This window comes from Macaca thibetana, chromosome 19, assembly GCF_024542745.1.
Source record: "Macaca thibetana thibetana isolate TM-01 chromosome 19, ASM2454274v1, whole genome shotgun sequence".
Classification (NCBI taxonomy): Eukaryota; Metazoa; Chordata; class Mammalia; order Primates; family Cercopithecidae; genus Macaca; species Macaca thibetana.
The window spans coordinates 4327731-4352499 of record NC_065596.1 but is presented as its reverse complement, the minus strand read 5'-3'; the positions used below and the strand labels follow the sequence as shown (position 1 = coordinate 4352499).

Below are 24769 nucleotides of genomic sequence, written 5' to 3'. Positions count from 1 at the left end.
AAAGTGCTGGGATTGCAGGCTTGAGCCACCGCAACCGGCCTAAAATAAAATATTTCTTAATCAAACTTTACTTAAGTTTATCTTCTCTCAGGCTCCTGAACTTTGAGCTACCCTCATTCTGGGTCAACATACAATCCCATTTTATGTCCCTCCTAAGAACATGCTGATTTCAGGGTAAGAAATTCTGTGATCTAAAATCTGACTTTTTCACTCTCCATTTGCCGTTCCCCTCCCACCTCCTTTCTAATCTTGTTTGCCCTTCCTTAGAAAAGAAAGCCCTTTTCTGCCTATATTTTTGCAAGCAATAAATTATATTATAGTTATTTGGTGCTTTCTTTCGTTGCAATACATTTTTGGAATTTTTTTTTTTTTTTTTTTTTTTTACCTGCATCTTGAGAACATACATGCCTTTAAGGGTGTCAGTACCACATGTTTACCTGCTAGCATGACATCAACTAGCAGAAAAGACAGAAAAAGTCGACCCATTTCTGTCCCTTAAAGCAGAAGAGATTTAGAAAAATGTGCTGCTCCATGAAGATAAAAAAGTAAGTTTCTCCTTTCCTGTCCTCAGGTGCCCTCTCCTGCCACAGACAGCAGCAATTTCTGCTACAGAACCTGCAGAGATAAACAGAAGAAATTAAAATGCTGGACACTTTTTTTAAATTCTGGAAATTATTAAATCCTTAGTACCAGCTCCCAGGGTGTTATGAGAATTAAATCACATAATGTGTTATGCCCAGCACAGTGCTCTGTATCACAATCTTGAGCACATAGTACCTGCTTCATACAGTAATACAAATATGCACCACTCTGACCTGTCCATACCAAGCCAAAACAGAAAAGGTCCTGTGGCCATGCTTTAGTGCAAAGGTGGAACTTAATTCTCATGAATGTATTTTGAAGGCCTCATACCTGATTCTAGCCTCACCTTAGAGTCACATGAGGCCCTTCATTAAAACACCATGGATGCTTCCACCCAGAACAATAAACAGAAGCTGTGGGGAGGGGACAAGAGATTTCTGTGTATTGGCCATGTGATCCTAATAAGTCTGGGCTGATAACCACTAAAGCTAAGCATTGCCTCTCAAGCTTTAAAGAGCTTATAAATCACTTGGTAATTTTGGCCCCACTTTAGGTAATGTGATTGTGCAGGTTTGAAAAGGGTCCATGAATCAGTGTTTTAAACAAGTTCCCTGTCAATGCTGATGTTACTCCTCCTTGGCTCATTATTAGCATTAGTTAAAAAAGCAGGCAAAGGCAAGGTCCCTTACACTTAGCACTGTTGTCACAGCCAGCTACTTCTGGTACAAATAAGGACAACTCATCTCCATCCTAAAGTTTTATATTCTTTGCTGACTCTTTAAAGTTTGCAGAAGAAACAGAAGGCAGCAGTGTCTGAATAAGTCTGGATTTAAAAAACATGTACTCATGTACTAGTGCAATGTTTATTAAGCCGTTACTATGTGCTCAAGTATGATACAGAGCACTGTGCTGGGCATACCACATTATGTAATTTAATTCTCATAACACCCTGGAGCTGGTACTAAGGATTTGATAATTACCAGGATTTAGAAAACAGGCCCAGCATTTTAATTTCTTCCGTTTTTCTGTCATCAACTTTTAAAAAAAATTGTATAGAATAAAAGCTAAGTATAGACAGATGAATGAGATATACAAAGAAAAATTATTTTATTTTTATTTTTATTTTTATTTTTTTTGAGACGGAGTCTCGCTCTGTCACCCAGGCTGGAGTGCAGTGGCCGGATTTCAGCTCACTGCAAGCTCCGCCTCCCGGGTTCACGCCATTCTCCTGCCTCAGCCTCCCCAGTAGCTGGGACTACAGGCGCCCGCCACCTCGCCCGGCTAGTTTTTTGTATTTTTTAGTAGAGACGGGGTTTCACCGGGTTAGCCAGGATGGTCTCGATCTCCTGACCTTGTGATCCGCCCGTCTCGGCCTCCCAAAGTGCTGGGATTACAGGCTTGAGCCACCGCGCCCGGCCTAGAAAAATTATTTTAGAGAAAATTTTATTCTGTTTATATTTACTTTTTTTGTGACTTATGGAGCAACTACTGGATCTGCAGGAATAAAAAACAAGTTGCTAAATAGAATGTCTCTGCATCCACTCGTTTTCATAGAAAATTTAAAAATGAAGACCCTCAAATATATACTTTATTTTTTGTACTTATCTGCTTTCGGATTTCAGGAAATTGTGAGCAGCAGCTCTAGAAATGCTGCAGGATTCACCAGCTAAAGCTCTTATCCCTGCCAATCAGTTCTGTGAGGCAAGACTCCAGGGTAGGTCTGGACCTACATAAGACCTCCAAAAAATGTGAATCTGAACAGGTCTGGGGCAGGGTGAGGATCGTTTGTAGAATTATGTTCTCTATGCCACTGGGATACTTCCAGTTTTGTTTTTCTAAGCTTACCTAAAAGAAACTTAAATCCCAGAGTTTCTGTAATTTTAATATTTTCTAGCTACTGCCCTGTTAACTTTATACTATATGCTAATATGTAATTTAAACAAATCCCTTAAGGTTTCCTAGGATAATTTTAGTAGAAAATAAATATGTAAAATTAGCAAGGTAAAAGAAACTGTACGGCTGGGTGCAGTGGCATTCCAGCATTTTGAAAGGCCAAGGTGGGTGGATCATGAGGGCAGGAGTTTAAGACCAGCTTGACCAAGATGGTGAAACCTCGCCTCTACTAAAAATACAAAAATTAGCTGGGCACCATGGCTGTGGCCAGTAATCTTAGCTACTTGGGAGGCTGAGGCAGGAGAATCACTTGAACCCAAGTGGCAGAAATTGCAGTGAGCCAAGACCGTGCCACTGCACTCCAGCCTGGGCAACTGAGTAAGATTCTGTGTGTGTGTGTATATATATATACACACACACACATATACACAAACAAAACAAAAAACAAAAAACAATTATTCTGTTCATAAATATCACTTCAGGTGTAGACATCAGAAGTCAAAACAGTATAAAGTGGTGTAAATAAAGCCCAAGATTTTGGACACATCTATATATTGTAGCAACCATATAATGCTTAATTCAACTATTTATCCAGTTGCTAGACTAAAAGTTTCTGGATTGTAGGAACCATGACTGCTTCATGTTTTTTTTTCCTATCATTATGATTATTTAATGATAAATTGTACCTGTAAGGGATTTTTTTTAAGAGGTTCATTTTAAAATTTTATTTATATATATATGTGTGTATATATATATTTTATTATACTTTAAGTTCTAGGGTACATGTGCACAATGTGCAGGTTTGTTACATATGTATACTTGTGCCCTGTTGGTGTGCTGCACCCATCAATTCATCAGCACCCATCAACTCGTCATTTACATCAGGTATAACTCCCAAAGCCATCCCTCCCCCCCATGTATTTTTTTAATGGCCATATGAAATGGAAGTAACGAGTTTATCTACTTGGGTCTCCAGGTCTCCTCGTTTATCATCCAAGTACCAGAAAACTGGATAAATTCTCATCTGAGTACCAACCAAAGATACCTCTTGTAGGATGGGATGAACAAACAAAGGATGACTGATTTCTCTTACACTGAGACAGAAGCAGAATTCATCACTCTTATCAACCTGACACAATTCTGCTCTGGATATTCCCAAATGCCTCAAAGACATCTAGGTGATTGTGAGAGAATTCCAAGTGACCATGGGCTGATGTCTCAATGATAAGCCAGGCTGGAGAGACTCAGGCTGATTTTAAGTAGAAAATGCTCCAGAAACTGATCACCCATTCTGATTTGCTAGCTCTTGGGTAAGAGAAAGAACAAAAATACTCTACTCCAGTAACACATTTTACAGGTAAACATAGTTGTGGTCATGGCTCTGGATATTTTGTGGCCTTGATCTCTCAATCCTAAGATGCTTATTTACACTTACAGATTCTGCCATCAGATTCTATTTCCTCCTGGACACTCTCACATAACTATAGCAGGTCAATGAACAAGATGAGAAAAATCTGAGCCACACTCCCAAATGGGGGCTGTAAGATGTTTATGTTGACATCTCACAATGCAGAAAATACCTTTTTTAGTTTTCTGTACATTCTCTATCCAAAGTCCGATGCTTTTTTGTAAAGCCCAGGCTTATCTGCAGATTCTAGGTAGGATCCACCTGGCTCTGCATCCTTTGGTGTTACAGCAAGTGGAGTGCAATCAGAGAAGAAATTCCCTAATAGCACATTCTAAGTAATAAGTCTCTATGGGGAAAAAAAAAAAAGCTGACACAACATGAATATAAGTAGACAGTTTTTTTGGGTCAAGTTTAAGGATTATAACATGGGAGCAAAGACTCAAGTTGCCTGGAATCTAACTTTGATTAGCAGCAGTTGCAAGAGGAGTTGTAAAGACAAAAACAAAGGGACAGAGAGTGGACTGATAGTTGTTTGTCAGAAATTTTTATTTATTTTTTATTTAAAGAAATAACATTGGTTATTGATTAGATATATACCATTATGGTTTAGGGTACGAGATAGTGTCCAATGTGGTATTGTTAGTTTTATATATATCTACCTGTGGCAATAGTGAACAGTTTCAAGAGATGAATACATAATTCAAAGGGGGAGAATGACATAACAGCACTTTCAATGTCTGAGTTTTATAACCAAAAGTACTTGCATGTTTTAGATAAAAATTTTCCATTTCCCAAATCTCGAGACCTGGATACAAAATGTAGAGCTGCAGATTTAGGGCCTGAATGGCTGGAGTAGCAGCAGGTCTTACCTGCACATTTGTGATCATTTTACCAAGAGAAAAAAGGGGAAAGTGGAGATTCTCATGTCTACATGTGTACTCAATGAATACATGTTACTCTGATTAGGTTTCTGGGCCCTATGGTCTCTGAATCAGTTTCAGGTCTGAAGATAACAAGAATCATTGAGGGAGATAAAATGATTGTTGCCCGGTGAAGTTGGTAGAAATTTGGTCCAGCCTCTGTAGAATTGACTGTAGAGGACTATAGATAACAAACAGGCAGAAACACAATTCTGCCTGCATATTTAGGGGACAGCATGCACTTTGTTGCACAAGTGTGAGTTGACCAGAAGTCTGAGGGAAAGTCCCCCCTATAGTAAATTCTGGTTGGCACTTTATATGTTTATATCACATCTGGTAATTACAGACAGTGTTTGGAAAAAATAATTAAATGAAAAATTTTCTCCAGCCCCAGAAAAATTCTACAATAATAAACAGAAAGAAAACTGTTTTGTTACACAATCAAACTTGAATGTGACATGCATTATAGTCAATCTGCTTAAAAGACTGCAGAGACAGAAAGATGGTCACCAAAATTAGTCCACAAATATAAGAATTTCCAGCACCATGTCATAGTTCATCCTAAATTCACCTGGAGATTGAAGAGGCTATCTGTGTATGCTAATTGTTTATATTCAATGACAAATAAACTTTTCACATCTTCATAACAGGAGGTAGTTTAGCAGTTTGAAACCAGGTACTTGCTGAAGGTAGGCTTTCACTCTGCTACAAAAATAGTTGAAAAGAGTTCTATCCTTTTGGCTACTTACATTTTAGAGCAGTGACTCTGCGCTCTATGGCATTGGCTACAGCACTCTTGCTTGCTTTTTCCTGGTTGCCAGTGTCCTCTCTTGACCTCTATCATCTGCCACTGAGGCACAGCCTTGAGCACAGCTCATAGTTTATGTGAACCACAATTCCCACAGCAGCACTCTAGTGTCACATCAGAGAGGAAAGCCTGAGCTGCAGGAGGAGACCCTGGAGGCCTCTTGAGTGGAATTGCACCTTCACAATAATGGGAATGTGATCAGTGTTTCAGCCCCAGTTTTTAATTATGATGACATGGAAAAAATTTAGATGCATTTCCAGCATGAGTCCAGATAGAGATAGCTCCAAAAGTTCTCACGGTGACAGCCTACCTCATTCAGACACCATGGGATACTAATAGGGCTTCTGAAACAGACACCCAAATTATTGGAGAGAAAAACAGATCTCCACCTGAGCAAGATAATTTTGAGAGAAAAAAGTTAAAAAGATCTTAAGAAAAAGCTCAGTTTTGATATAAGATTGATTAAGTCAACCAGAAAATATTCCCCTAAAAGCATTTTCTCTCTAAACACCCAAAGTGCACAATTACTCTCAGCATGTGAAACATGAGCATTATGAAGAAAGGGGGCAGAATTTCATAAGAATTTTATAAAGCTTTTTTTCCCATCTCTGCTGCTCTCTCATTTCCTAGCCATTGAAGGGGTGTTCTATATTGAAATACATCTGACAACTTCCAACACTTTTTGATGAAGAAATAGAATCTAACTGTGTTCACCTTGTGGAATATATTAGAACTTCCAACATAGTTAACTGAAGAGCTATCATGGTTTTTGGGTGACCACATCACCTGTCTTTATTTCATTTGTAATAGCAGCATTCCAATTTAGTGAAATAAAAGATACTAAAATTGTGTTTACTTATAATTATCCCTATTGAATAAAGTAATAAACATGTCAGACTAATATCTACTGTAATAATTTGTAGTACATTTTTTGGGGTATTAGATACAAATATCTAAGTATGAATAATTTTAATAAACTAGTAGTAATGCATGTAGCATTTAAAAAAATTTTAACTATACTTCAAAGTTTATATTTCAAAAGTGTAAATAACAATATTAAAATAACCATATAAGGGATTCATTCAAAGTAAGTATTGTGGCTTTATATTCATAGTATTATAAAAAATACTGTTTATGTCTCACACCTGTAATCCCAGCACTTTGGGAAACTGAGGTGTATGGATCACCTGAGGTCAAGAGTTCACAATCAAGCTGGCCAACATGGTGATACCCTATCTCTACTAAAAATACAAAAACTTAGCCAGGCATGGTGGCATGTGCCTATAATCCCAGCTACTCAGGAGGCTGAGGCAGGAGAATTGCTTGAACCCAGGTCCCAGTGGTTGCAGTGAGCAGAGAGCAAGCCCTTACACTCCAGCCTGGGCAAAAGAGTGAGACTCTGTCTCAAAAAAAAAAAAAGAAAATACTGTTTAATGTATATGAATGTATTGTTATGTGTAGTGTCTGCAAACGCTACACATAACTATGCTAATTATTCTGAAGTAATTAGTAGAAATCTAGGTACAACTACAGACTCTACTGTTCAGTTTATGCCCTGAACTGTTTTTGCTTTGCTGTGTAAGTACTTCAGCCTGCAAATTTTGGATAATTACCTTGGCTAATCAGGTTTCTTTCAAAGAAACCATCTTTTAGTGTTTATCACTCTGTATAGCTAAATTTAATTTTATGTTTCTGCTAAGCTTCCGTGTGCTCTTAAAATGAGCTTTTATCTAAACACATTTGTGTTTACTTTAAAAGACTAAAAATGGGCCAGGCATGGTGGCTCACACCTGTAATCCCAGCACTTTCGGAGGCTGAGGCAGGTGGATCACTTGAGTTTGGGAGTTCGAGACCAGCCTATCTAGTAAAAATACAAAATTAGTTGAGTGTGGTGACACGCGACTGTAACCCCAACTACTTGGGAGGCTGAGGCGGGAGAATCCCTTGAACCTGGGGGGCAGAGGTTACGTGAGCCAAGATCATGCCATTGCACTGCAGCCTGGGCAACAAAAGTGAAACTCCATGTCAAAAAAAAAAAAAAAAAAAAGTCCTAAAAAGGAGAAAAATAAACTTTTTAAAATTAGAAACAAAACAATAAATCAGAAGTACCAGATAAGATAATCGAAAGTAAAAAAAAAAATCACAGAAAGTTTATTTGTTAATATTGTTTACAGATATTTCAAGAAAGCAGACAAAAATATCTAGACATAATCTAAATCCCTTAAGGAAAAAGAATAAGAAAAAAATTTTTTGGAACTTTTTAAAGAGTTTTTGAACTCTTGGTGACCTAAGTTTTGCAAATTGGATGCACTTGAAAGAATGTTAGCCTGGGCACGGTGGCTCACACCGGGAATCCCAGCACTTTGGGAGGTTGAGGTGAGCAGATAACCGAGGTCAGGAGTTGGAGATCAGCCTGACCAACAAGGAGAAACCCTGTCTCTACTAAAAAATGCAAAATTGGCTGGCGTGATGGCGCATGCCTGTAATCCCAACTACTCGGGAGGCTGAGGCTTGAACAAAGGAGGTGGAGGTTGTGGTGAGTCGAGATCGTGCCACTGCACTCCAGCCTGGGCAACAATAGCCAAAGTCCGTCTCCAAAAAAAAAAAAAAAAAAAAAAAAAAAAAAAAAAAAAAAAAAAAAAGAATGTTTATGGGGGGTGGGGAAGCAGAAGAGAGAAAGATGTTATAAAAAATTCATGAGTGTTCATGAGTGCACAAGACCAATGCAAAAGAATAAAGAGCACAGAAATAATGCTACCCTCTTGCAACCATCAGATTTTTGACAAAGCTGACAAAAGAAATGTGGGGAAAATTCTCTATTTAATAAATGGTGCTGGAATAACTAACTTGTACTATGTAGAACACTTAAACTGAACCCCTTAATTACACCATATACAATAATCAACTCAACATAAAGACTTAAATGTAAAACATTATAAGAAACCCTGCAAGATAACCTAAAAGCTACTGTTCTAGACATAGAAACCTGCAAACACTTGAGGATGAAGCTACCAAAAGCAATTGCAACAAAAGCAAAAGTTGACAAATGGGACCTATTTAAAATAAAGAGCTTCTTCACAGCAAAGGAAACTATCAACAGAATAAACAGACAACCTACAGAAGAAAAGAAAATATTTGCAAACTTTGCCTCTGACAAAGGTCTAATATCCAGAATTAATAAGAACTTAAACAAGTTTATAAGAAAAAAAACAAACCTCATTAAAAAGCAGGCAAAAAACATGAACAGATGCTTTTCAAAGGAAGACATACATGTGGCTAACAAGCATATGAAAAACAAAGCTCATAGGTGATCATTAAAGAAATTAAAAAGAAGCTGGCACGGTGTCTCATACCTGTAATCCCAGCACATTGGGAGGCTTAAGCAGGCAGATCACAAGGTCAGGAATTTGAGACCAGCCTGTCCAATATGGTGAAACCTTGTCTCTAATAAAAATACAAAAATTAGCCTGGCATGGTGGTGGGCACCTGTAGTCCCAGCTACTCAGGAGGCTGAGACAGGAGAATCGCTTAAACCTGGGAGGCGGAGGTTGCAATGAGCCGAGATCGTGCCACTGCACTCCAGCCTGGGTGACAGAGTCAGAGTCAGTCTCCAACTCAAAAAAAAAAAAAAAGAGAGGCCGGGCGCGGTGGCTCAAGCCTGTAATCCCAGCACTTTGGGAGGCCGAGACGGGCGGATCACAAGGTCAGGAGATCGAGACCATCCTGGCTAACACGGCGAAACCCCGTCTCTACTAAAAACACAAAAAATTAGCCGGGCGAGGTGGCGGCGCCTGTGGTCCCAGCTACTCGGGAGGCTGAGGCAGGAGAATGGCGGGAACCCGGGAGGCGGAGCTTGCAGTGAGCTGAGATCTGGCCACTGCACTCCAGCCTGGGCGACAGAGCGAGACTCCGTCTCAAAAAAAAAAAAAAAAAAAAAAAAAAGGAAGAAATTAAAAGAAAAACCACAATGAGATACCACCTCACATCAGTCAGAATGGCTATTTTAAAAATGTCAAAAAATAACAGATGCTACCAAGGTTTCACAGAAAAAGGAATGCTTATACTCACTGGTGGGAGTGTAAATTAGTTCAACAACAGTAAAAATCAGTGTGGCAATTCCTCACAGAACTAAAAAGAGAATTATCATTTGACTCAGGAACCTGATAATTGGGTATATACCCAAAGAAATATAAATTATTATAAAGACACATCCGCATGCATGTTCATTGCAGCACTATTCACAATAGCAAAGACATGGACAGGCCCTATATGCCTATCAATGGTAGACTGGATAAAGAAAATATGGTATGGTCAGAAGCGGTGGCTCATGCCTGCAATCCCAGAGCTCTGGAAGGCCGAGGCAGGTGGATTGCCTGAGCTTAGAAGTTTGAGACTGGCCTGAAAAAAATAGCAAAATCTTGTCTACATGGAAAATACAAAAAGAAAAAGTGGCCAGGCATGGTAATCCACACAGTAGTCCCAGCTACTTGAGAGGATGAGGTAAGGGAGAATTGCTTGAGCCTGGGAAGCTGAGACTAAAGTAAGCCAAAATCACATCATGGCAATCTAGCCTGGGCAATAAGCGAGACCCAGTGTCCAAAGATAAAATAAAAGATTTAGTAAAAAAAACAAAATATGGCACATAAACATCATGGAATACTCTGTGGCCATTAAAAAAAAAAAAAAATCATGTCCTCTGCAATAACATCAATGAAGCCCATTAAAAAAAATCAGCTCTGATCTTAGTTATTTCTTGCCTTTTGCTAGCTTTTCAGTGTGTTTGCTATTGCTTCTCTAATTCTTTAAATTGTGATGTTAGGGTGTCAATTTTAGATCTTTCCTGCTTTCTCTTGTGGGCATTTAGTGCTATAAATTTCCCTCTACACGCTGCTTTAAATGTGTCCCAGAGATTCTGGTATGTTGTGTCTTTGTTCTCATTGGTTTCAAAGAACATCTTTATTTCTGCCTTCATTTCATTATGTACCCAGTAGTCGTTCAGGAGCACGCTGTTCAGTTTCCATGTAGTTGAGCAGTTTTGAATGAGTTTCTTAATCCTGATTTCTAGTTTGACTGCACTGTGGTCTGAGAGACAGTTTGTTATACTTTTTGTTCTTTTACATTTGCTGAGGAGTGCTTTACTTCCAACTATGTGGTCAATTTTGGAATAAGTGTGATGTGGTGCTGAGAAGAATGTACATTCAGTAGATTTGAGGTGGAGAGTTCTGTAGATGTCTATTGGGTCCACTTGGTGCAGAGCTGAGTTCAATTCCTGAATATCCTTGTTAACTTTCTGTCTCATTGATCTGTTTAATGTTGACAGTGGGATATTAAAATCTCCCATTATTATTGTGTGGGAGTCTAAGTCTCTTTGTAGGTCTCTAAGGGCTTTATGAATCTGGGCGCTTCTGTATTGCATGCATATCTATTTAGGATAGTTAGCTCTGCTTGTTGAATTGATCCCTTAACCATTATGTAATGGCCTTCTTTGTCTTTTTTGATCTTTGTTGGTTTAAAGTCTGTGTTTTCAGAGACCAGGATTGCAACCCCAGCTTTTTTTTTTTTGTTTTCTATTTGCTTGGGATATCTTCCTCCATCCTTGTATTTTGAGCCTATGTGTGTTTCTGCACATGAGATGGGTCTCCTGAATACAGCACACTGGTGGGTCTTGACTCTTTATCCGATTTCCCAGTCTGTGTCTTTTAATTGGGGCATGTAGCCCATTTACATTTAAGGTTAATATAGTTATGTATGAATTTGGTCCTGTCATTATGATGTTAGCTGGTTATTTTGCCTGTTAGTTGATACAGTTTCTTCCTAGCATTGATGGTCTTTACAATTTGGCATGTTTTTGCAGTGCCTGGTACCGGTTGTTCCTCTCCATGTTTAGTGCTTCCTTCAGGAGTTCTTGTAAGGCAGGCCTGGTGGTGACAAAATCGATCAGCATTTGTTTGTCTGTAAAGGATTTTATTTCTCCTTCGTTTATGAAGCTTAGTTTCGCTGGATATGAAATTCTGGGTTGAAAATTCCTTTCTTTAAGAATGTTGAATATTGGTCCCCACTCTCTTCTGGCTTGTAGAGTTTCCGCTGAGAGATCTGCTGTTAGTCTGATGGGTTTCCCTTTGTGGGTAACCCGACCTTTCTCTCTGGCTGCCCTTAACATTTTTTCCTTCATTTCAACTTTGGTGAATCTGACAATTATGTGTCTTGGAGTCGCTCTTCTCGAGGAGTATCTTTGTGGTGTTCTCTGTATTTCCTGAATTTGAATGTTGACCTGCCTTGCTAGGTTGGGGAAGTTCTCCTGGATAATATCCTGAAGAGTGTTTTCCAACTTGGTTCCATTCTCCCTGTCACTTTCAGGTACACCAATCAGACGTAGATTTGGTCTTTTCACATAGTCCCATATTTCTTGGAGGCTTTGTTCATTTCTTTTTAGTTGTTTTTCTCTAAACTTCTCCTCTTGCTTCATTTCATTCATTTGATCTTCAATCACTGATACCCTTTCTTCCACTTGATCAGATTTGCTACTGAAGCTTATATATGCATCACGTATTTCTCGTGTCATGGTTTTCAGCTCCATCAGGTCACTGAAGCTCTTCTCTACACGGTCTATTACAGTTAGGCATTTGTTGAACATTTCTTCAATGTTTTTAGCTTCTTTGTGACGGGTTCGAACATCCTCCTTTAGCTTGGAGGAGTTTGTTATTACCGATTGTCTGAAGACCTGAAGGAGACAGAGACACAAAAAAAAAACTTCAAAAAAAAAAAAAAAATCAATTAATCCAGGAGCTGCTTTTTTGAAAAGATCAACAAAACTGATATACCACAAGCAAGGTTAATAAAGAAGAAAAGAGAGAAGAATCAAATAGGTGCAATAAAAAAAGATACAGGGGATATCACCACGAATCCCAGAGAAACAAAAAATAGCAACAGAGAATACCATAAAAACCTCTACACAAATAAACAGGCTCTGAAATTTAGGCAATAATTAATAGCCTATCAACCCAAAAAAAAGTCCAGGACTAGACAGGTTCACAGCTGAATTCTACCAGAGGATCAAAGAGGAGCTGCTACCATTCCTTCTGAAACTACTTCTATCAACAGAAAAAGAGGGAATCCTCCCTAACTCATTTTATGAGGCCAGCATCATCCTGCTACCAAAGCCTGGCAGAGACACAACAAAAAAAGAGAATTTTAGACCAATATCCTTGAAGAACATGGATGCAAAAATCCTCAATAAAATACTGGCAAACTGAATCCGGCAGCACATTAAAAAGCTCATCCGCCACAATCAAGTTGGCTTTATCCTTGGGATGCAAGGCTGGCTCAACATATGCAAATCAATAAACGTAATCCATCATGTAAACAGATCCAAAGACAAAAATCACATGATTATCTCAATAGATGCAGAAAAGGCCTTCAACAGAATTCAACAGCCCTTCATGGTAAAAACTCTCAATAAACTAGGTATTGATAGGACGTATCTCAAAATAATAAGAGCTATTTATGACAAACCCACAGCCAATATCATATTGAATGGGCAAAAACTGGAAGTATTCCCTTTGAAAACTGGCACAAGACAGGAATGCTCTCTCTCACCACTCGTATGCAAAATAGTGTTGGAAGTTCTGGCCAGGGCAATCAGGCAGGAGAAAGAAATAAAGGGTATTCAATTAGTAAAAGAGGAAGTCAAATTGTCCCTGTTTGCAGATGACATGATTATCTATTTAGAAAACCCGGTTGTCGGCCGGGCGCGGTGGCTCAAGCCTGTAATCCCAGCACTTTGGGAGGCCGAGACGGGCGGATCACGAGGTCAGGAGATCGAGACCATCCTGGCTAACATGGTGAAACCCCGTCTCTACTAAAAAAATACAAAAAACTAGCCAGGTGAGGTGGCGGGCGCCTGTAGTCCCAGCTACTCGGGAGGCTGAGGCAGGAGAATGGCGTAAACCCGGGAGGCGGAGCTTGCAGTGAGCTGAGATCCGGCCACTGCACTCCCGCCTGGATGACAGAGCCAGACTCCGTCTCAAAAAAAAAAAAAAAAAAAAAAACCCGGTTGTCTCAGTCCTAAATCTCCTTAAGCTTATAAGAAACTTCAGCAAAGTCGCCGGGCACGGTGGCTCACGCCTGTAATCCCAGCACTTTGGGAGGCTGAGATGGGCGGATCACGAGGTCAGGATATCGAGACCATCCTGGCTAACACGGTGAAACCCCGTCTCTACTAAAAAATACAAAAAACTAGCCGGGCGTGGTGGCGGGCGCCTGTAGTCCCAGCTACTTGGGAGGCTGAGGCCGGAGAATGGCCTAAACCTGGGAGGCGGAGCTTGCAGTGAGCTGAGATCGGCCACTGCACTCCAGCCTGGGCGACAGAGCGAGACTCCGTCACAAAAAAAAAAAAAAAAAAAAAAAAAGAAACTTCAGCAAAGTCTCAGGATGCAAAATCAATGTGCAAAAATCACAACCATTCTTATACACCAATAACAGACAAATAGAGAGCCAAATCATGAGTGAACTCCCATTCACAATTGCTTCAAAGAGAATAAAATACCTAGGAATCCAACTTACAAGAGATGTGAAAGACCAAGGAGAACTACAAACACTGCTCAATGAAATAAAAGAGGACACAAACAAATGGAAGAACATTCCATGCTCATGGATAGGAAGAATCAATATTGTGAAAATGGCCATACTGCCCAAAGTAATTTATAGATTCAATGCCTTCCCGATCAAGCTACCAATGACTTTCTTCACAGAATTGGAAAAAATACTTTAAAGTTCATATAGAACCAAAAAAGAACCCGCATTGCCAGGACAATCCTAAGCAAAAAGGACAAAGCTGGAGGCATCACGCTACCTGACTTCAAACTATACTACAAGGCTACAGTAACCAAAACAGCATGATACTGGTACCAAAACAGAGATATAGACCAATGGAACAGAACAGAGCCCTCAGAAATAATACCACACATCTACAACCATCTGATCTTTGACAAACCTGACAAAAACAAGAAATGGGGAAAGGATTCCCTATTTAATAAATGGTGCTGGGAAAACTGGCTAGCCATATGTAGAAAGCTGAAAGTGGATCCCTTCCTTCCACCTTAAACAAAAATTAACTCAAGATGGATTAAAGACTGAAGTGTTAGACCTAAAGTCATAAACAACCTAGAAGAAAATCTAGGCAATACCATTCAGGACATAGGCATGGACATGGACTTCATGACTAAAACACCAAAAGCAATGGCAACAAGAACCAAAATTGACAAATGGGATCTAATTAAACTAAAGAGCTTCTGCACAGCAAAAGAAACTACCATCAGAGTGAACAGGCATCCTACAGATTGGGAGGAAATTTTTACAATCTACCCATCTGACAAAGGGCTAATATCCAGAATCTACAAAGAACTTAAACAGATTTACATGAAAAAAAATCAAACAACCCCAATGAAAAGTGGGCAAAGGATATGAACAGACACTCCTCAAAAGAAGACATTTATGCAGCCATCAGACACATGAAAAAATACTCATCATCACTGGCCATCAGAGAAATGCAAATCAAAACCACCATGAGATACTATCTCACACCAATTAGAATGGCGATCATTAAAAGTCAGGAAACAACAGGTGTTGGAGAGGATGTGGAGAAATACGAACACTTTTACACTGTTGGTGGGACTCTAAACTAGTTCCACCATTGTGGAAGACAGTGTGGCAATTCCTCAAGGATCTAGAACTAGAAATACCATTTGACCCAGCCATCCCATCACTGGGTATATACCCAAAGGATTACAAATCATGCTGCTATAAAGACACATGCACATGTATGTTTATTGTGGGACTATTCACAATAGCAAAGATTTGGAACCAACCCAAATGTCCATCAATGATAGACTGGATTAAGAAAATGTAGGCCAGGCGCAGTGGCTGACGCCTGTAATCCCAGCACTTTGGAAGGCCGAGGCGGGCGGATCACAAGGTCAGAAGATCAAGAACATCCTGGCTAACTCGGTGAAACCCCGTCTCTACTAAAAAATAGAAAAAATTAGCTGGGTGTGGTGGCAGGCGCCTGTAGTCCCAGCTACTCGGGAGGCTGAGGCAGGAGAATGGCGTGAACCCGGGAGGCGGAGGTTGCAGTGAGCCGTGATCGTGCCACTGCACTCCAGCCTGGGTGACAGAGCGAGACTCTGTCTCAAAAAAAAAAAAAAAAAAGAAAATGTGGCACATACATACCATGGAATACTATGTAGCCATAAAAAAGGATGAGTTAATGTCCTTTGTAGGGACATGGATGAAGCTGGAAACCATCATTCTGAGCAAACTATTGCAAGGATAGAAAACCAAACACCGCATGTTCTCACTCATAGGTGGGAACTGAACAGTAACAACAGTTGGACACAGGGTGGAGAACATAACAAGCCAGGGCCTGTCGTGGGGTGAGGAGAGGAGAGAGGGATAGAATTTGGAGATATACCTAAAATAAATGACGAGTTAATGGGTGCAGCACACCAACAATGGCACATGTATACTTATGTAACAAACCTGCACGTTGTGCACACGTACCCTAGAATTTAAAGTATAATAATAAAAAAATTAATAATAAAAAAAAATCAGGTCTTTGCAATAACATCAAGGCACGATGACTCACGCCTCTAATCCCAGCACTTTGAAGGCCGAGACGGGTGGATCACCTAAGGCTGAGAGTTTGAGACCAGCCTGACCAACATGGAGAAACCAAGTCTCTACTAAAAATACAAAATTAGCCAGTTGTTGTGGTGCATGCCTGTAATCCCAGCTACTCAGAAGGCTGAGGCAGGAGAATCGCTTGAACCCACGACGTGGAGGTTGTGGTTAGTGGAGATCAAACTGTTGCACTCAAGCCTGGGCAACAAGAGTGAAACTCTGTCTCAAAAACCAAAACAGTAACAAAAAACAAACCAAACCAAAAAGAAAACTAATGTAGAAAAAGAAAACCAAATACATGTTATTATTTATAAGAGCTAAATAATAAGAACACATGAACACAAAGAGAAGAACAACAGACACTGAGGTCTAGTTGAGGGTGGAGGGTGCAAGGATTCAGAGGATCAGAAAACATACCTGTTTGGTGCTATGGGTAGTATCTCAGGGACAAAATAATCTGCACACCAAACCCCTGTGACATAATTTTAGCTATATAACAAACCCACATGTGTATCCCGAAACAAAAATTAAAGCTAAAAGAAAAAAAAAAAATCCCACGGTGAGAGAGTGTAATGTAGCGGAAAGGACTGATTTTCGCTACAGATAGTGGTCCCAGTGGGGCTGTACTCTGATTTATTTCTGTGTGCATGCAGGCAGATGAGATTATGAACAGGTGGTCCAGAACCCTAGGTTGGTGGAGAAAACAGGTTGCTGCAGCAGATTTAGTGTCTGAGGGGATATGCCAGAAGACTTGAAGACACTTGTGTTTTTTTGGCAAAAAACACTTGGATCAAAAACGCTGTGGTGAAGTTCCTGATGGTGGTGCCTACTCCTGGGAGGAGTGTGGACACGTCAATATCTAATGTGTGTGTTTTGGAGTGGGTGGGAATCTTGTGGTGGTAGCTGTGTGAAAAGGGGGGTCTGTCATCAGAGCTCCTTTCCTCTAAGTTTTCAGTCCTCTGTCACCCTGGGAGAAGACCTGGAATCACAGGACAATGGGCAGTGTGACAGCCTGTGTACAGGAGAGCAGAGTCTCTCATTCCCAAACACCCAGAGTTTTATTCCAGGCAAGGACTCTGTCATATCTTATTTTTGGCACCAAATCTGTAGAGTTTGCTGAACATCAAAAAATTATCCAGCAACTTATTGTCTAACATTTGAATTCTGACACCACCGACAGTCAGAACAGACTCTGATTCAGGGCTTGGGTTCCAACATTGTCCTCACTGCAGATGCCAATCACAAACCCCATGGGCCCATGTATGCTTCTGAGCTAATGTTTAATATTTGGGGACTGCCATGACCTCCCTTAAGTTTAATAATTTTGTAGAGCTACTCACAGAACTCAGCAAAACACTGGTAACCACAGTTTACCAGTTTCATATATAAGATGCAGACCAGGAAAAGTCAAATGGAAGAAATGCATAGAACAATGAAAAGTGATAGGGAAAGATGAAACGCATAGATAATGCTGGAAAATATTTGCGATTAATACAATTCTCCATCCTTTATGTGCTCCAGGAACAGTTTATGGAAAGAAACACTCTTCCCATTATGACTTAGACGGTGCTCCGTTTTCTTATCTATCACAGAGCCAGACACACACTCTGCACATTTTCTCCTTTTTCTCATTAAAAAAAATCAGCTGATCAAGCCTGTAATCCCAGCACTTTGGGAGGCCGAGATGGGCGGATCACGAGGTCAGGAGATCAAGACCATCCTGGCTAACACGGTGAAACCCCGTCTCTACTAAAAAATACAAAAAACTAGCCGGGCGAGGTGGCAGGCGCCTGTAGTCCCAGCTACACGGGAGGCTAAGGCAGGAGAATGGCGTGAACCCGGGAGGCGGAGCTTGCAGTGAGCCGAGATCCCGCCACTGCACTCCAGCCCGGGCGACAGAGCGAGACTCCGTCTCAAAAAACAAAACAAAACAAAACAAAAAAAAATCAGCTGAATTTGTCTTCAGTGGTAAAAATAAAACATTTCTGTCTTTTTCTTCAGCCGGAGTCTCACTCTGTCACCCAGGCATAAGTACAATGGCGTGATCTTGGCTCACTGCAACATCTGCATCCCGAGTTCAAGAAATTCTCCTGCCTCAGCCTCCAGAGTAGCTGGGATTATAGGCACCCGCCACCATGCCCGGCTAATTTTTGTATTTTAAGTAGAAACAGGGTTTCACCATGTTGCATAAACTGGTCTCAAACTTGTGACCTCAAGTGATCTGCATTGCCTTGGTCTCCCAAACTGCTGGGATTACAGGTGTGAGCCACCATGCCAGGCCTAAAATAAAATATTTCCTTTTTTTTTGAGTTGGAGTCTCGTTCTGTTGAATAGGTCGGAGTGCAATGGCGCGATCTCGGCTCACTGCAACCTCTGCCTCCCAGGTTCAAGCTATTCTCCTGCCTTAGCCTCCTGAGTAGCTGGCATTACAGGCATGCACCCCCACACTCGGCTAATTTTTGTAGTTTTAGTAGAGAAAAGGTTTCACCATCTCAGGCTGGTCTGGCACTCCTGACCTTGTGATCTGCCCGCCTCAGACTCCTCAGACTCCCAAAGTGCTGGAATTACAGACGTGAGCCATCGCACCCAGCCTAAAAGTAAATATTTCTTAAACTTTACTTAAGCTTATCTCCCTCCCTCAGGCTCCTGAACTTTGAGCTACCCTCCGTCTGAGTCAACATATGACCCCATTTTATGTCCCTCCTAAGAACATGCTGATTTCAGGGTAAGACATTCTCTTTTCTATAATCTTTTTCACTCTCCATTTGCCATTGCCCTCCCACCTCCTTTCTAATCTTGTTTGCTCCTCCCTAGAAAAGAAAGCCCTTTTCTGCCTACATCTATGCAAGCCATAAAGATCTTATAGTTAGTTGGTACTTCCTCCTATTGCAATACGTTTTTGGATTTTTTTTTTTTTACATAAATCTAACATTTGTATTATACAAAGTGTAGAAGGTGCCTCAAAACAAGAACAACTTCATCATCATTAGTAAGACCCTCCCAGTTTCCTTTCATCTTAATCTGAACTGCATCTGCCTGTGGGGCCCCAGCTTTCCAGGGTTCTGCAGCTTCTCTGAGGATAAAGGCTCCTCCTTCCATGGCTGGGGTGAGCAGACTGAAACATCTGCAGGAAAAGTTCCCCAGAAATAACTAACCGGGCCTTTAATAACCTCCTGTTGCAGGCTTAATATTAGCCTTAGCTTGGAGTCACCAGGTTCAAGCTTTAATTTCCATGTGAGAGTTATTCACTTGGTTTTTGAAACTGTTTGAAAAATCCAATGAAATTTCTCAAACACAGTGTTTACATAAGGGATGGAAATTTTAAGGTGCTGACACTTTTTTTTTTTTTTTGAGATGGAGTCTCATCCTGTCACCCAGGCTGGAGTGCCATGGTATGATCTCAGCTCACGGCAACCTCTGCCTCCCGGATTCAAGTCATTCTCCTGCCTCAGCCTCCCAAGCAGCTGAAACTACAAAGTATGTGCCAGCATACCCTACTAATTTTTGTATTTTTAGTAGAGATGGAATTTCACTATGTTGGGAAGGCTGGTGTGGAACTCCTGACCTCAAGTTATCTACCCGCCTCAGCCTCCCAAAGTGCTGGGATTACAGGTGTTGAGTCACTGCACCTGGCTAAAGTGCTTGTATTTTATGCCTTTATAAGAAAAATGAATATACCTACTTCTTTCAGATAATATGTGTATTATCTTATTACTTCTATTAAAAATAATGTAGTAAAAAATTAGTCTAATGGGAACACTTATAGAAGGTACCATATTTCATCACATATAACTTAGCATTAAACTCAGAAATCAAGACAATAGGATATAGAACTGAGATATTCACTTTCACTAATTTACCCAGCAAAAGGAGGTACTGATGTTTTGATGAATCTATGTAACTCATCAATTATCTACCACATATTCCTGTGGAAATATATTGTCTACAGCCAAAGTGAAAGAGATTTTTCTTATTTTTTCCTTTGGTAGCTAGTATTCTTAAAGCTAAGGCTTGGAATTCTGTTTGAAATCACTCAGCCATAAAAAACACACCTGAGAAAATTCCTAAACTCACTCTAGGAAAGAAAAAGATAAATAAGAATTATTAACAAATGGAATATATGGTTAGATATTGTTTTAAACTCATCTCTTTTCTTTGTAAATATTTTCTTACCTTTCAAGCCCTACTAATAAAATGCAAATCGCAGTTAAAAAAAAACTGATGTCAGCTGTGTGCAGTGGCTTATGCCTGTAATCCCAGCACTTTGGGAGGCCAAGGCAGGTCGATCACTTAAGACTAGAAGTTTGGGACCAACCTAGTCCATCTCTACTAAAAATACAAAAGCTAGCCGGGCCTAGTGGTGCGTACCTGTAGTCCTAGATACTTGGGAGGCTGAGGCATGAGAATCAATTGAACCCAGGAGGTGGAGGTTGCAGTGAGCCGAGATTTAGCCATTGCATTCCAGCCTGTGCAATGAGTGAGACTGTCTTTAAAAAAAAAGTGAGCTCAAAATAAGTGAACACATCTTTTGAAGGTACAGATTCAATTACCCACCCCATCCTGTTCACTTACATGCTCAATAACCACACCCCCAGAAGACACTGTGCTATGCGCCAGTGAGTACCCCAGGTGCATTTTACTTCGTAAACTTTTACACCATCTCACTGGGGTCAGTTTTTTGTTTTTTGTTTTTTTTTGGCTTTTGGAGTGTTTTTTTAAACAAAATTTTCACTATTTTTCTTTCATTATTTTTCTACCCCTGACCCCCCACAAGAGAATCCAGGGGGCAGAAAGTATTTGTTTTCAATACCAGCATCTGATTGGCTGACAAGCAATGTGTCTCCAAGAATTGGAAACTTGGTTGGGTGAAGACAATCTTCATGCTGGGATTACAGGCGTGAGCCACTGCGCCCAGCCTCAAGGGGTTAGCTTTTCAAAAAAAAAAAAGTGCACCAGGAGATGCCTTTCAGCTGCAAGGCTACCACCTGCTCCCTTGAGAGGCTACACTCCATACTTCAGTCGGTTCTATGGGAGAAAATGACCCAAGAGCTAATGTTCACTAGACACTCTAGCAGACATAGTCATGGTGGGTATCTTGGTTTATTCCCAGAAAGTACTATAACCCAGGATTAGAAAAAAACTGAAGGTTGGCTGAGGACAAATCATCCTACAAAGTTTCCAAAGGGTAATCTTGACCCAAAAACATTTTGTTAAGTTCTCTGGGAAAAGTAAAAGAAAAAGAGGAGCCGGGCGCGGTGGCTCGCCTGTAATTCCAGCACTTTGGAAGGCCCAGGCGAGTGGATAACGAGGTCAAGAGATCGAGACCATCCTGGCCAATACGGTGAAACCCCGTCTCTGCTTAAAACACAAAAAATTAGCTGGGCGTGGTGGCACGCGCCTGTAGTCCCAGCTACTCGAAAAGCTGAGGCAGGAGGATCCCTTGAACCCAGGAGACAGAGGTTGCAGTAAATCGACATCCCCTGACTGCACTCCAGCCTGGCAACAGAGCCAGATTCCGTCTCAAAAAACAAAAACAACAAAAGAAAAACAGGCACAGATATTTTTTACAATACAGTGTCAGGGGATTATTGTTTGCTTTCTTCTTCTGGGAAACATTTACAAAGAGAAAACAAGTCTTTTCAATAATGTTATGCAATGCTTTTAAAAAATGATTGAGGAACATGGGGTACATTTGAGGCCCTGCTTGGGACACATGTGAAAAATGCCAGGGAACATCACTCCCCTGTGGGGTGTGAAAATAATTAAGGGGCAGGTAATTAGACTGAGGAGCCTCTAGTGCTCCGATTCCTACTTCTAAAATAAAAATCTAAACTCAAGTGCAGTTTTTGCTAAATTACTACATTCGGGAAACAAAACTCAGGCTTAAAAAACTGTAAACTGCCAATTAAGCTCTGATTACAAAACCGGGAAATTTCCACCTTAATTGTACAAATTAAGAAACTACATAACTATACCTGATCAATTATTGAATTTGGTTTTCATCATCATGCACCTTATAAATGTGTTTCCTTCAAGCCCCTCCCATGGACCACAAACTACAAACTATAGCTGGATGCTCTTGAATGACTGTTTGATTAAATTATTTGATATTTTTGCGGTGACTCCCATAATTTTTTTTTTTTTTAGACGAAGTCTTGCTCTGTCTCCCAGGCTGGAGTGCAGTGGCGCGATCTCAGCTCACTGCAACCTCTGCGTCCTGGGTGCAAGCGATTCTCTCCCTTCTGCCTCCCGAGTAGCTGGGACTAGAGACATTCGCCATCAAAGCCAGCTAATTTTTGTATTTTTTGTAGAGACGGGGTTTCCCCATTTTGCCCAGGCTGGTCTTCAACTCCTGACCTCAAGTGATCGGCCCTTCTCAGTCTCCCAAAGTGTTGGGATTACTGGAGGCAGCCACAGCGCCTGGCACCATACATTTTTAATAACAGAAAAGAGAAACTGTGAACCCCAGGGACCAAAGCTCTTCTCATTCATGAACCCACATCCCGAGTCAGGATTCTCCCCACGACCCTCCGATGGTCCCTGCACAATCTGGGAGAAACGCGGCGCTGCCGCTGCAGAACTGCCCAGGGAGGGCTCCAGGCCAGGGCACAGTCACTGCCAGAGGAAGAGAAACGAGGCCCAGGGCCCGGCTGTCAGCGCAGTCGCCATCTTACGGCTGAAGGGGACTGAGGCCAAATTGGGCAAGGAGAACTTGGGGCGCACATTGTGGAGCTGACTGCCCGGAGGCCTGAGTCCCGCCACAGTCACTTCCCACCGGTTCCACTCTACCCCTCTTTCTCTCTCGGGATGTAGGCCCCCGCACGCTCACCATTTCTAGGCTTCCAGGGGGTCCTGGCGTTTTAGCTGTGGATCTCCCAATACCTGCAGGTCACAGCGCCACAGAGACTGGGCCTCCAGGAGAATAGGGCACAGAGCGGTGAAGAGGAGACCTGAAGGTCGGGCTGCAGCCAGAGACAAAGGCCGCGCCAAAACCGGAAAGCCGTCCTCTTCCCTCCAGCTGCATGCCTGATTGGACGGTTTCCAGCCCAGCGCCTCTGATTGGATAATGTTTTAGGTCCCACCCCTCAGGTCCTGAGTGACAGAGGATGTGATCAGATGCTGGGCTAAGTGAAGAGAGACAGCCTAAGCTGCAGCCTTTAGAGGCAGGTCTTCCTCCCTGAGCTGAGCCAGGCCCACCCCGGAGCATGAGAAAATTCTCTCTTGTACTCACTCTCTTTTTGAATGTCATGCGCATCTGTGTGAAGAGACCCCCAAACAGGCTTTGTGTGAGCAATAAAGCTTTTAAATCATCTGGGTGCAGTCGGGCTGAGTCCGAAAAGAGAGTCAGCGAAGGGAGATAAGGGTGGGGCTGTTTTATAGGATTTGGGTAGGTAAAGGAAAACTACAGTCAAACGGGGGTTGTACTCTGGCGGGCAGGAGTGGGGGTCACAAGGTGCTCAGTGGGGGAGATTTTTGAGCCAGGATGAGCCAGGAAAAGGAATTTCACAAGATAATGTCATCGCTTAAGGCAAGGACCGGCCATTTTCACTTCTTTTGTGGTGGAATGTCATCAGTTAAGGCAGGGGCAGGGCATTTTCACTGATTTTGTGATTCTTCAGTTACTTCAGGCCATCTGAGAGTATAGGTGCAAGTCACAGGGGATGCAATGGCTTGGCTTGGGCTCAGAGGCCTGATAGTGAACAGAGTATTTTGCTGTCATATTAATAATACATACAATATTTGCTCAAGAGAAAATCAATGTTTACTTTGTTAGTAGTGTATTATCAATACTAAAGCTATTTTTTTTTTTTTTTTTTTTTTTGAGACGAAGTCTCGCTTTGTCACCCAGGCTGGAGTGCAGTGGTGCGGTCTTGCTCACTGCAACCTCCGCCTTCCGGGTTCAAGCGACTTTCCTGCCTCAGCCCCCTGAGTAGCTGGGATTACAGCTACTATTATTGAAAAACAATTAACAATCGCAAAAACAAGTTGACCTTTTTGTGTTCCCTGAGCCTAGTCCTGAAGAGCCCTGGTGACTGGGCCTTATGCCAAACAACTCATTACTAAAGAGCTGTGGTCCCAGACTGCACCGCAGTTTCATGAGACCTCTCCTTATCTGTGCAGGGACGAGTGGCTGAGTCTGGAACCCAAGCTGTTGCTTCCCTGTCTGGTGGTGAATCCTCCACAGTCTGATGAGTGTGGTGTCCGACTCTGGAGGTCAGGCTGTCGCTTCCTGGTCTGGTGGTGAATCTTCCAGTCTGGAGAGTGCGGTGTCTGACTCTTGGAGCCCAGGGCTGGAAACTTGGGGGTATCCCGAATTCCGGAATGGAAACTCCTCCAGTTCTCCCCCTTGGCGTGCCCTATCTGGTGAGTTTCGGTGGAACTCATGACCCAAGTCATAATAGGAATTTCAAGCCTCATAAAGACGTCATGGTTGAAGCAGAGGTGTTTGTTTCCAGCAAAGCCCAATAGCAAGCTAACAAC

At 41.5% G+C, this 24769-nt stretch overlaps 1 long non-coding RNA gene across 1 annotated transcript; it reads right to left on the bottom strand.

Moving 5' to 3' along the window:
- Nucleotides 1-344: 344 nt before the first annotated feature.
- LOC126942402 (uncharacterized) lies at nt 345-23313 on the bottom strand. Its single transcript, XR_007721543.1, has 3 exons — nt 23118-23313; nt 4056-12332; nt 345-615 (listed from the first exon to the last, which is right to left on the bottom strand). It is a non-coding gene; the product is annotated as an uncharacterized LOC126942402 (long non-coding RNA).
- Nucleotides 23314-24769: the final 1456 nt, after the last annotated feature.